Below are 9929 nucleotides of genomic sequence, written 5' to 3' on the forward strand. Positions count from 1 at the left end.
GAGGTCCAAACAGCGTCTAATGCACCAATAAAATACCAAGATTTGCGTATGGAAACAACAAAGTGGGTAAAAGCAACATTAGATGACAGGGTCAAATTTTTTACTTGTTACATGGCGCCAGATAATCTTAAAATTGAGGTCTGGGCAAACTTTGGACATAATATTGAAGAATTTCACCTTAGGATGGCAGCAAACTTTGTAGGTCATGAAGTAAGGCACTTAGATAACCCATCAAGTATGAATAAAGAGAATGAGAGCGCACTTCTCTTTTAAGGCGTTTTATCAAAACTGCATGATGCATCTTTTTGGTCACAAGCTGATAAGGTGATACGACAGACTGAGCTGTGTTGACAGAACCGCCAGGAGCTGCAGAGACTGTTTACAGGGTTCGTGCGCGAAATTTTTTTCATTTAGCCTGACTGAGAACAATTTAGCCTGACATTTTTTCAAAGTAAGGAAAAACCCCTTTAGAAGTCAATTTAGGTATTGGGGGGTCTTGATTAGTACTATTGTAGTCTCTGCCTTCAACCAGCTTTATCTCAAAATCATTTAATCTGCAAAAAGCAACTCATAGCTTAGTTACAACTCAATAAAGTAAGACTAAATTGTGGAAAAGGTGATTGACATTCCCCTTTGCCTTTAACATAAAAAATTCAATGATAAGTTTTAAAATAAGTGTTATATTTAATCTATTACTAGTGAACAAATTTAATATATATTACTAAACAAAATTGTTCAATTTAATTAAGCACTAAGTAAAAACATTATAACCAGAAGATTTATAATAAATTGACGTGCATTGTCGTGTTTTATTAAAATTAAAAATGAAACGCCTACACGAGTATTAAGTATTAAAATAAGCAAAAATGTTTATTATAGTATTTTGACTAATACCTAAAATTAAAACATAATTATAAATCCTAAACTGTAAATAAACACAGTGATTGTTGACGTCGTATCAGATTTAAAAAGCTTACATTTAAATAGAAAAAAACCTTAAATGTTTTGTTCTTGTAAAGAAAAATGAATTGTACCTAAAATTTGTACTCCCACAAAACTTAGTACTTATATCTTAAAGCTAAGTTTTAGTGTTGTGAATATCTCTAATAACTTTAAAAAACAGTTAAATGTATGAATAAATTGCTAAGAGTTTTAATCTAAAAAGTATTTGGTATAAAGCCTTTAAATTAGAAAATAAAACAGTTCAACTAACTAAGCTCTGAATAACATAGCTGATGTAAACAAATTAAAACAAACAGCTAAGTTGTTGAACTATACTGCAATGTTTAAACTGTATTTTTTTATGAAGTTTTATAATTATGACATATATAATCTACTCAAAACAAAATAATGAAGATTCTTAAATTTATTAAAGATTTAACAAAAGGTCTTAAGCATTTATATTTACAAATACTGACTAATTTTGTCTTCAATAACTAAATCTTTATTAAGAAATAAATTCACATTTCAATTTGATCTTAAAAAGATTTTCCAGTTTTTTTTTAATCAAAATTTTTCAAGCATTTGAACTGAGAAAAACTGAGATTCTCAAACTTTTAAATAAAAAAACTGATTTAGCCTGACGTTTTTAAACTTCTTTTTTTAATACTGATTTAGCCTGACGCGCACGAACCCTGTGTTTACAAGAAAGACACTTGAATATTGGTATTAAGTTGTTTTATAAAGTTTTAGTATATATACTTATAATTGTATTTGTTAGATTTAAAGACTGTTATTTAAAGAAAGTTTTGTAATTCTCTTACTGTACATTTTATAGCTCTTTTGATTTTCAACAAGTGATTTACTTGAAGCATTTTTTACAGTTTATAATATAAAGCATTTTTCACTTAAGTGACATACTTTTGTAGTTCTTGAAGCTTTCAACACTTGGTTTTGCATTTATTTTTAAGTATTTCTTAAAATATTATTGAGTTTTTTATAGTGGTTAATATACAGTATTTTATTATACAATTTAATACTTAATAGTTCTTGTAATTTTAACAATTGGTTTTGTATTCATTGAAGTTCGTTTAATAGAGAAACCTACTCAATTGTTGTGCCTGGTTTTTTATGGTAGTATTGATATTTAGTAATACTTAGTCTAGGGTAAAGTTATAATTATGTCAAATCCCAATTGAAAGTTGTAGTACGCTAGGGCCTGTGGTAGGAACTACCTTTGATAGGGCGAAGTCCCCTTTTTTGTGCTAAACGCTTAGCACGTTTAGCTCCTAAGGCTTCTACTGAATTTACCTTACTCATTAGGTTTAACTTAGTAATTAAAAAGTATGTAATAAACTTAATATGTATATAATTTCTTTGATGAAATGATTTTATTAAATATAAAATGTTAATATGAAATATAGAATTAGAAGTGATAAAGCAGCCAATTTATCAGTAGAATAAAACTGCGAACATAAACACAACAAGTAAACACCAAATTCTACAAATTAAAATGTCTTAATAATGTTCTTAAAGTGTCTGAATTTCACAATCTTAAGCACAAAATAGGTCTTACTAATAATACTTCTAATAAAACAGAGTCTTAATATATGTCGTGCTTCATGCACAACAATGGCTAAACTAAGCACAATATAAAACGATAATGCAAATAAGCATCAAGATCTTACAAAACGAAAATAATAAAAAAGTTCTTTCAATGAACTCGTGGGCCTCTCGCACGGTCTTATGGCTAAACTTAGCGCAATAACAAACATTCTTAAAGTTTTATTGTTTATTGATTTGATAAATAATTGTCTAACGCCCCCTGGCGGTCATTTAAAAATAACAAAATATACATTTTGTTACAAAGTAAGACTCAGATTAAGCCCTAAGCGTAAACGTTCTAGGGTAAATGAACCTTTGGATGTTTGTTCACCAACACCCCCTGGTTTCAATACCGCTTGGATCATCAGATCACAAGCTTTTGATAGACTGAAACCTACTTATGACCAAAACTTTATTTATGCTTGTACTTTTAGTAGAAATTGTTAATTGTCAACAAATCCTCAAAAAAAATCAAAGACGTTTCAAAACATACTTGTAGGTTTAAACAGTTTTTAGAAAAAAACAATTAAAAATTTCTAGGAAACTAAAAATCAAAACTAACCAATTCATCTCTAATTTTCCTTACAAATTCGTATTTTTTATAATCATCTTTCAAAAAATTGTAAATACAGGTATCATCTAAAATAGAACTATCTCCTACTTCGTCGATAACTTTAGTTCGTGTAACATTTTCTACAATAGACATCAGTATGAAAAAATTTATAGATTTTATAACACAAAACAAAAATCTTTCAAAAGATTTATCATGTACGTTTTTGAATTCCTTGTTAGTTCTATCTGCTATCAAATGTGTGGCTGACAAACTCTAAAATAAAACTGTTATCGAAAATTCTGTTAAACTAAATAATAACAACCCATGTTTATGACTTAACTAGGGTTGGGCAATTTACAGCTCTAGGCTACGTTTTTGTTTAAAAACAACTTGTGCAAAAGGAATAAAACTGAGCACGAAAAATATAAACACATAAGATTAAGATTTAATTTATTTGTTACAAAATAAATATATTTTATCATAAATAATGTGTATATAATTAATAATTGGTCCAATACTAACTAAGCAAAAAACGTAAAATCAAGAAAAATACAAGTGTCTAATTAGATATCACCATTTTTATCGAGAAAAATAATGTTTTTTTTTTTTGAAAAATGAATTAACTAAGGAAAATTAATGAAAATCGAAGAAAATAAAAGCCTTATTCCGTAAAATAAAACAGTATTTGCGGAAATGATTTAGATCTAACAAAAAAAAAACTTTAAAAATCAGTGATTTAATTTCATTCATTCAATAAAAAATTAAAGTAGCGTGGGTTTTAAAGTAAAAACCCAAGCTGAGCTGACATGAAGAAAAAAATATTTTGTTGTCCCTTATTTTTTGAAATTTTTCAAAGAAATTCGAGCTTGCACAACTTTTTCTACACCTTCTGTAAACACGTGTATAAAAATAGACTAGCACAAAACTAACTTTGTAGATGATAACACCATTTAGAAAACGTTCCGTATCAGATTGAGATATTATACCAATTTTACAACTTTTATGTATTGCATCATAGTTCACATGATTAGGAAATCTGTGTTTGACCATTTCGTAAATTCTTAACCGAAATGGGTCGCCCAATATTTTAGTTGTTTTTTCTTTTTCAATGAAATCCAACTTTGTCTGAACGGATTGCAAAACTTCTCGCAGCTGTTGTGTGCGTTCTTCCTTTTTATCGCTGACTGAAGTTTCTGCTTGTTGCTCTTTTTTTTCTGCATGCTGCTTTGTGAAAAAAAAAATATTTTTTTTAAACCGGCAATATATTATACAAAAGTAGTTTGCTTAAAAATTTAACTAGTAAACAGTAAATTATGTAACAATTAAAAAATTTATTTAATTAATTAATTAATTAAATAAGTAAAAAACAATAATAACAACAACCGATAAGAAGTCATTTTTAAAAATAGGGCTCATATTTTTTCGAATTTAAATTAAATACTTTTAAGTATGTTTAAAGTTAGTTTTTATCGTTCATAGAATATCTAAGCAGCTTTTGAGATATAACGGATCAAGCTTGGAAAACTTAATAGGTTATTTATAAAAGGTGCAAGTTTTAATAAACATTTAAACAGAGTATTAAGAAAAAATAATAGCTTTTTGTCTACAACTTTATGCCATAACAAAGTCCAAATGCATTTTTAAATGCTTATTTGCCCTTATTTGAAAGCTCCAATAAATATAGAGAAAATTATTTTATATTAAACAAAAATGTCAGTTGATTTTGATATTAGATAAAAGTGTTCTATACAAATGAGTTCTACAAACTATATTTGACTAAAAATTGTTTTTTTTAATAGTAGATCTCTTACTCAGTGGTTTTATTTTAAATAATTGAGACAGTTATTTCAATGGTATTTTAACTAGTTTTTAATACACAAATGTATGAAGAAATGTATTTTATAGTCAATATTCGTTAGAACATTGGAAGTTTTACTAAAAACATATATACTTCTTCATTTTCTTTGAAATTAAGGCCCTAGGGGAGTTGCTATGCTTTTGACAAATGATTTATTTTATAGAGTTTATTCTAAGCTTCAAAATGTTTTCTATCGTTTTAAAAAATTCAAATTATTTTTTGAGATATGACCAGTCAAAGTCGAGCCGCATTACAGGTTTCCTATAGGAAGGAAAAACTAAAACAGCAAAAAAACACAATTCTATTTAAAATCTATCTCCTCCTTCGTTTTTCGAGCAATCTTTTTTACTTTCACAGTCTAATCTTTATACAATTGCAAAAAAAAATTACTTTGGAATTCAAAAAATTTTAATTATAATTGTATATTTTTGAATTTTTTTTTTTTTTTTACAAAATTTTCATTTAAAATAAATTCATAAATAATTATTTCTCTTCTAATATATAGAAAATTTTCTGAAAATTCGAAGAAGATTGCTTGAAAAATGAAGGAGGAGATAGATTTTTAGTGATTTTAAAACTTTCGAGAAAATTGACCCCAAAAAATTTGCGGTCCATACGTTTCTATCAGAAATTTTTTATAAAAAAAATATCTCAAAATTTATATGATATTATTGAATTCTATAAAAACTAGCTTGTAGTTTGTACTTAAAGCTTTCATATAAAAGCCAAAGTTAATTTTTGGAAAAAAAAGTGTTTTACCGTTTTGTAAAATTCAAATTATTAAGGTATTAGGGTACAAAGTCAGAGAGTTCAATTGGTTCTTTATGGAAGGACTAAAGGAAAATGGCAAAAAAAAAACCTTTTTTACTACTTTTTTTCTTCTCTTACAATTCTTTAGTAATCCTTTTTGAACATTTATCAGTTTTACTCTAACTAAATAACAAACATTTCTATTAGAGGATTTTTTTAACATATTGAGCAAAATTGACTTTTTATTGAGAACATTTCCTAAAAACTTGAGGTTAAGGGCATAGGGAAATTACACATTTATTTTGCTAAAAATAAAATTATATCTTATATGAAAGCTTGTAGTACAAACTATAAGCCAGTTTTAGAATTAAAAAATCTTATTTAACTTTTGAGACATTGTATTTTTTATAAAAAGTTTCCGATACAAATGTATGGACCGCAAACTTTTCAGGGTCATTTTTCTCAGATATTTAAAAAATCACTAAAAACCTATCTTCTCCTTCATTTTTTGAGCTAGAGACCTCAAACTTTCAGGAAACGTTCCTTTTAAAGTTTATAAGACTTTGAATGTTGTAATTTTGAAAATATAAAAAAATAAAAATTTCAGTTAAAAAAAAACATAAAAAATAGATGGTTTTTTTTTAATAGAAATTTTATTTTTCAAAATTTCAAAAATTCCTGCATTCAATCTTTTTAAAATTTAATAATACACTTTCTGTAAAAATTTGATGAATATTGCTTAAGAAATGAAGGAGGAGATATATTTTTAGTTAAATGGTCTTTTTTTGCATTTTTAGTTTGCGCCTCCCACTAGGAACCTATTGAGGTCACCGACTTCGATCGCTCATATGTCAAAAAGTACTTTGAATTGTCTGAAAAATGTCTGATAGCTCAGATAAAACTCTATAAAATAAGATCAACTTGTAAAAATCAAGGTGGACCCCCCCCCTATGCCTTTAATTGGGAAATAATGAAGGAGAAGATAGATTTTTAGTTGATCTTACAATTTCTATAAAGTAAATAAAGAAAAGCTTCTCTTCAATATGTTTGTATCGAAAAGTTTTTACACAACTGACAGTATCTTATAAGTTAACTATTATACTTTTTATTTATGTGAAAAGTATCCCATAGTACATAAGTATGATTTTCATTAAAATCTAATGTTAATTTTTTTAAAACAATGTTGGACCCCCTATGGTCTTAGAAATAAATTAGACGAAGAAAAAACCTTTAGCTTAAGGAATATCTAAAGCAGGTGGCAAAATACTTGAAAAATAACAAGAGATCTGTAACTATTAGGACTTAATGTTAGAAAAATATTATAAAACTTAATTAAATTCAGCAACCTTTAACAAAATACTCGTGAAATTAGGATAAGTGCAAATATAGAGCATATAAGACGAAAGTCAAAATAGCTTAAACAACAAACTGTTCTAGTATTTAACAATTACTTGTTAGAAATTTACTTTATTTTTTTTTTGCCTTTACCTAAATATATATGCTTATGATTCAACACTGGAAATTTCTAATGTATGATTTCATTGCAATATCCTACCGAAAGGTATCATTAAGTAAAAACTTAATCTAAAAAAGCGTTAGAAGCATCTAGAAAGCTCACAACCTAAGAAAAGGATATTGTAGTCTAAATGTATTTTTATTACAATTACACGTTTAGAGTATTAACTAATGAAAGACTTATCCATTTGTAAACTGAGCAAACTCAGTCTTTAGTGATTTAGTTTTTTTCTAAATAACGACTTACATGTGTACTTGCATGTTTATTTTTGTTTGCATTTTGGCGGCCTCTTTTAACATTTTTTTTGTTACCCCTACCAGAAGAATCAATCGTCCCACCGTTGCAAAACTCTTTTAACTCTGTACAGAACAATATTAAACACTAGTATTTTAAATTATGAACATAAAACCAAAACTTGATTATTTAAAGTAGATAAAACAAAAAGATAACTTAGTTGTTTTACTTAGTCACATTCAGAATTTTGAGCATAGGAGTGTAAATAACTTGAAATTCATGAATACAAGCAAAAAATGACTACATAAATATTGAAACACACTATTATGTTTAAAAAACTGCTAGCTTGCCAAAATAACAATAACATAACTTGCATCTTTTAAGTTATTAGAATAAAACTTGCTGTACTAAACGAGTCTTAAAAACTTGATCAAAATACTTTATAAAAATTTTCTTAAAAAGTCTTAAACTACCTTTGAAACTCAGCTTTTTAGAAATTTGAAACTGCTGTTCTGAAAGAGCTTTAATTGACATAACAGCTACTTTAGCGTTGCTTTTAAAAAATTGAGCATGCTCTTCTTGGGAAAGAATTGAAAAATTCTCACTGATTTTGTTCTTTGTTTTGTTTATTACCATGTCAATGCAGTTCTTTAAGTTTCCAATAAACGCGGAATGCGCTTTCCAAACTTGATCAAAGTTTCTGTCGTACTCTTGCATCAACTCGCTTTCTTTAACTTTGTGTTTGTTCAACAACTCGCGAGAAATCTGCAACAACTCCCAGCCCGCATCAAACGATTCTGCTCTTTGAACGTCTTTGTAGCTGCTGGCAATGTACCCCAGCAAATCTTTTTCGTTTCTAACTAATTTTGTCGCTTCCAAGTAAATTTTTTTGGCAACTTCGTTTGGATTACCACCGTGTTCATCATCAGTAACCTGCAAGAAAATATTAGTACACTATTGTCAGAATTAAAAATTAAGCTTTTGTTTTTAAAACTTTGAACAGATATTACTGAACATTTTAATATACAAAATTAAAAATTATACTCATCATAGAACTCGAAACCTTGTTTAATTCTCGCATGAACGGAACTTCTAGTTTTTTATCATCTACTACACCTCGGATTTCTTGCATGCAATACCGAAATAATTTGTTGTCCATAATATGATCGACTAGGTAGTGAGCAACCAAATTTCTTACCTGCAAAAATTAGAACTTTTAATTGCTAACAAACTACAATTTTAATGTTATAAAATATATATTTAGCTTATAAATAGGCATTGAACAGTTAACATTTTGTTTGTACGAAATTTAAGACTGAGTAGACAATTATTGTACAAACATTGGAAAAATGTTTTGAAATAAAAATTATGAAATATATTATTTCAGTTTAAGCAGTTTTCAAAACTTGATTAGGTAATATTATTAAGGGCATAGGGGGGGGGGGGGGTAAACACCCTTTTTTGGTTTTTGATCTTATTTTATATAGTTTTTACTAAGCTACAAGATGCTTTTTACAGATTAAAAAAATTCAAAATAATTTTTGAGATATAGCCGGTCAAAGTCAGAGGCAACAATAGGATCCTTATGGGAGGTGCAAACTAAAACGTCAAATAACTAGAAATCACTAAAAATCTATCTCCTCCTACGTTTTTTGAGATAACTACCTCAAATTTTCAGGAAATGTTCCTTGCAGTATTTAGAAAATTCTGTAGGAACAGAATTTAAAAAAATTTAAAAATAAAAATTTTATAACAAAAAAACAAAAAAAAAAACTGTTTTTTTTGTTTATTTTTTATATAAAAATTTTATTTTTTATTTTTAAAAAAATTTCTTCCGACAGAATTTTCTAAATATATCAAGAAAGATTTCCTAAAAGTTTGAGGTAGTTATCTCAAAAAACGTAGGAGAAGATAGATTTTTAGTGAAATAGTCTATTTTTGCCGTTTTAGTTTGCGCCTCCCATAAGGATCCTATTGTCGGCTTCGACTTTGACAAGCTATATCTCAAAAACTATTTTGATTTTTTTAAATCTGTAAAAAGCACCTTGTAGCTTAGTAAAAACTATATAAAATAAGATCAAAAACCAAAAAAGGGTGTTTACCCCCCCCCCCTATGCCCTTAAACAGAAAGTAAGTTTATAACTAAACAGTAAACATACTTTTATTAGCCTAGCGGCAGAATAATTATCCAGTACTTTACTTGTGAAATTAGAAAACTTAGCAAAGCTTAAAATGCTGTGAACATCGAGTTTTGAAAAGGTCTTTTTAGTTTTCTTTAAACTCAAACGTGTGTCATATTGGTTAGGTAAAGGTAATTCAGCTTCATAATAGTCACTTTCAAATTGTGGGTTCAAATAAATCTGTGGATGATTGGAAAAAAAATTGAACTCATTTAAACAACAAACTGTTTTTAAGAAAATTTTTAAAAACTAATAATAAAAGCAACAGTAAAGCAACAACTGAAAACTAATCAA

Source organism: Thalia democratica, chromosome 4 (assembly GCF_965202585.1).
Source record: "Thalia democratica chromosome 4, ktThaDemo2.hap1.1, whole genome shotgun sequence".
Taxonomy (NCBI): Eukaryota; Metazoa; Chordata; class Thaliacea; order Salpida; family Salpidae; genus Thalia; species Thalia democratica.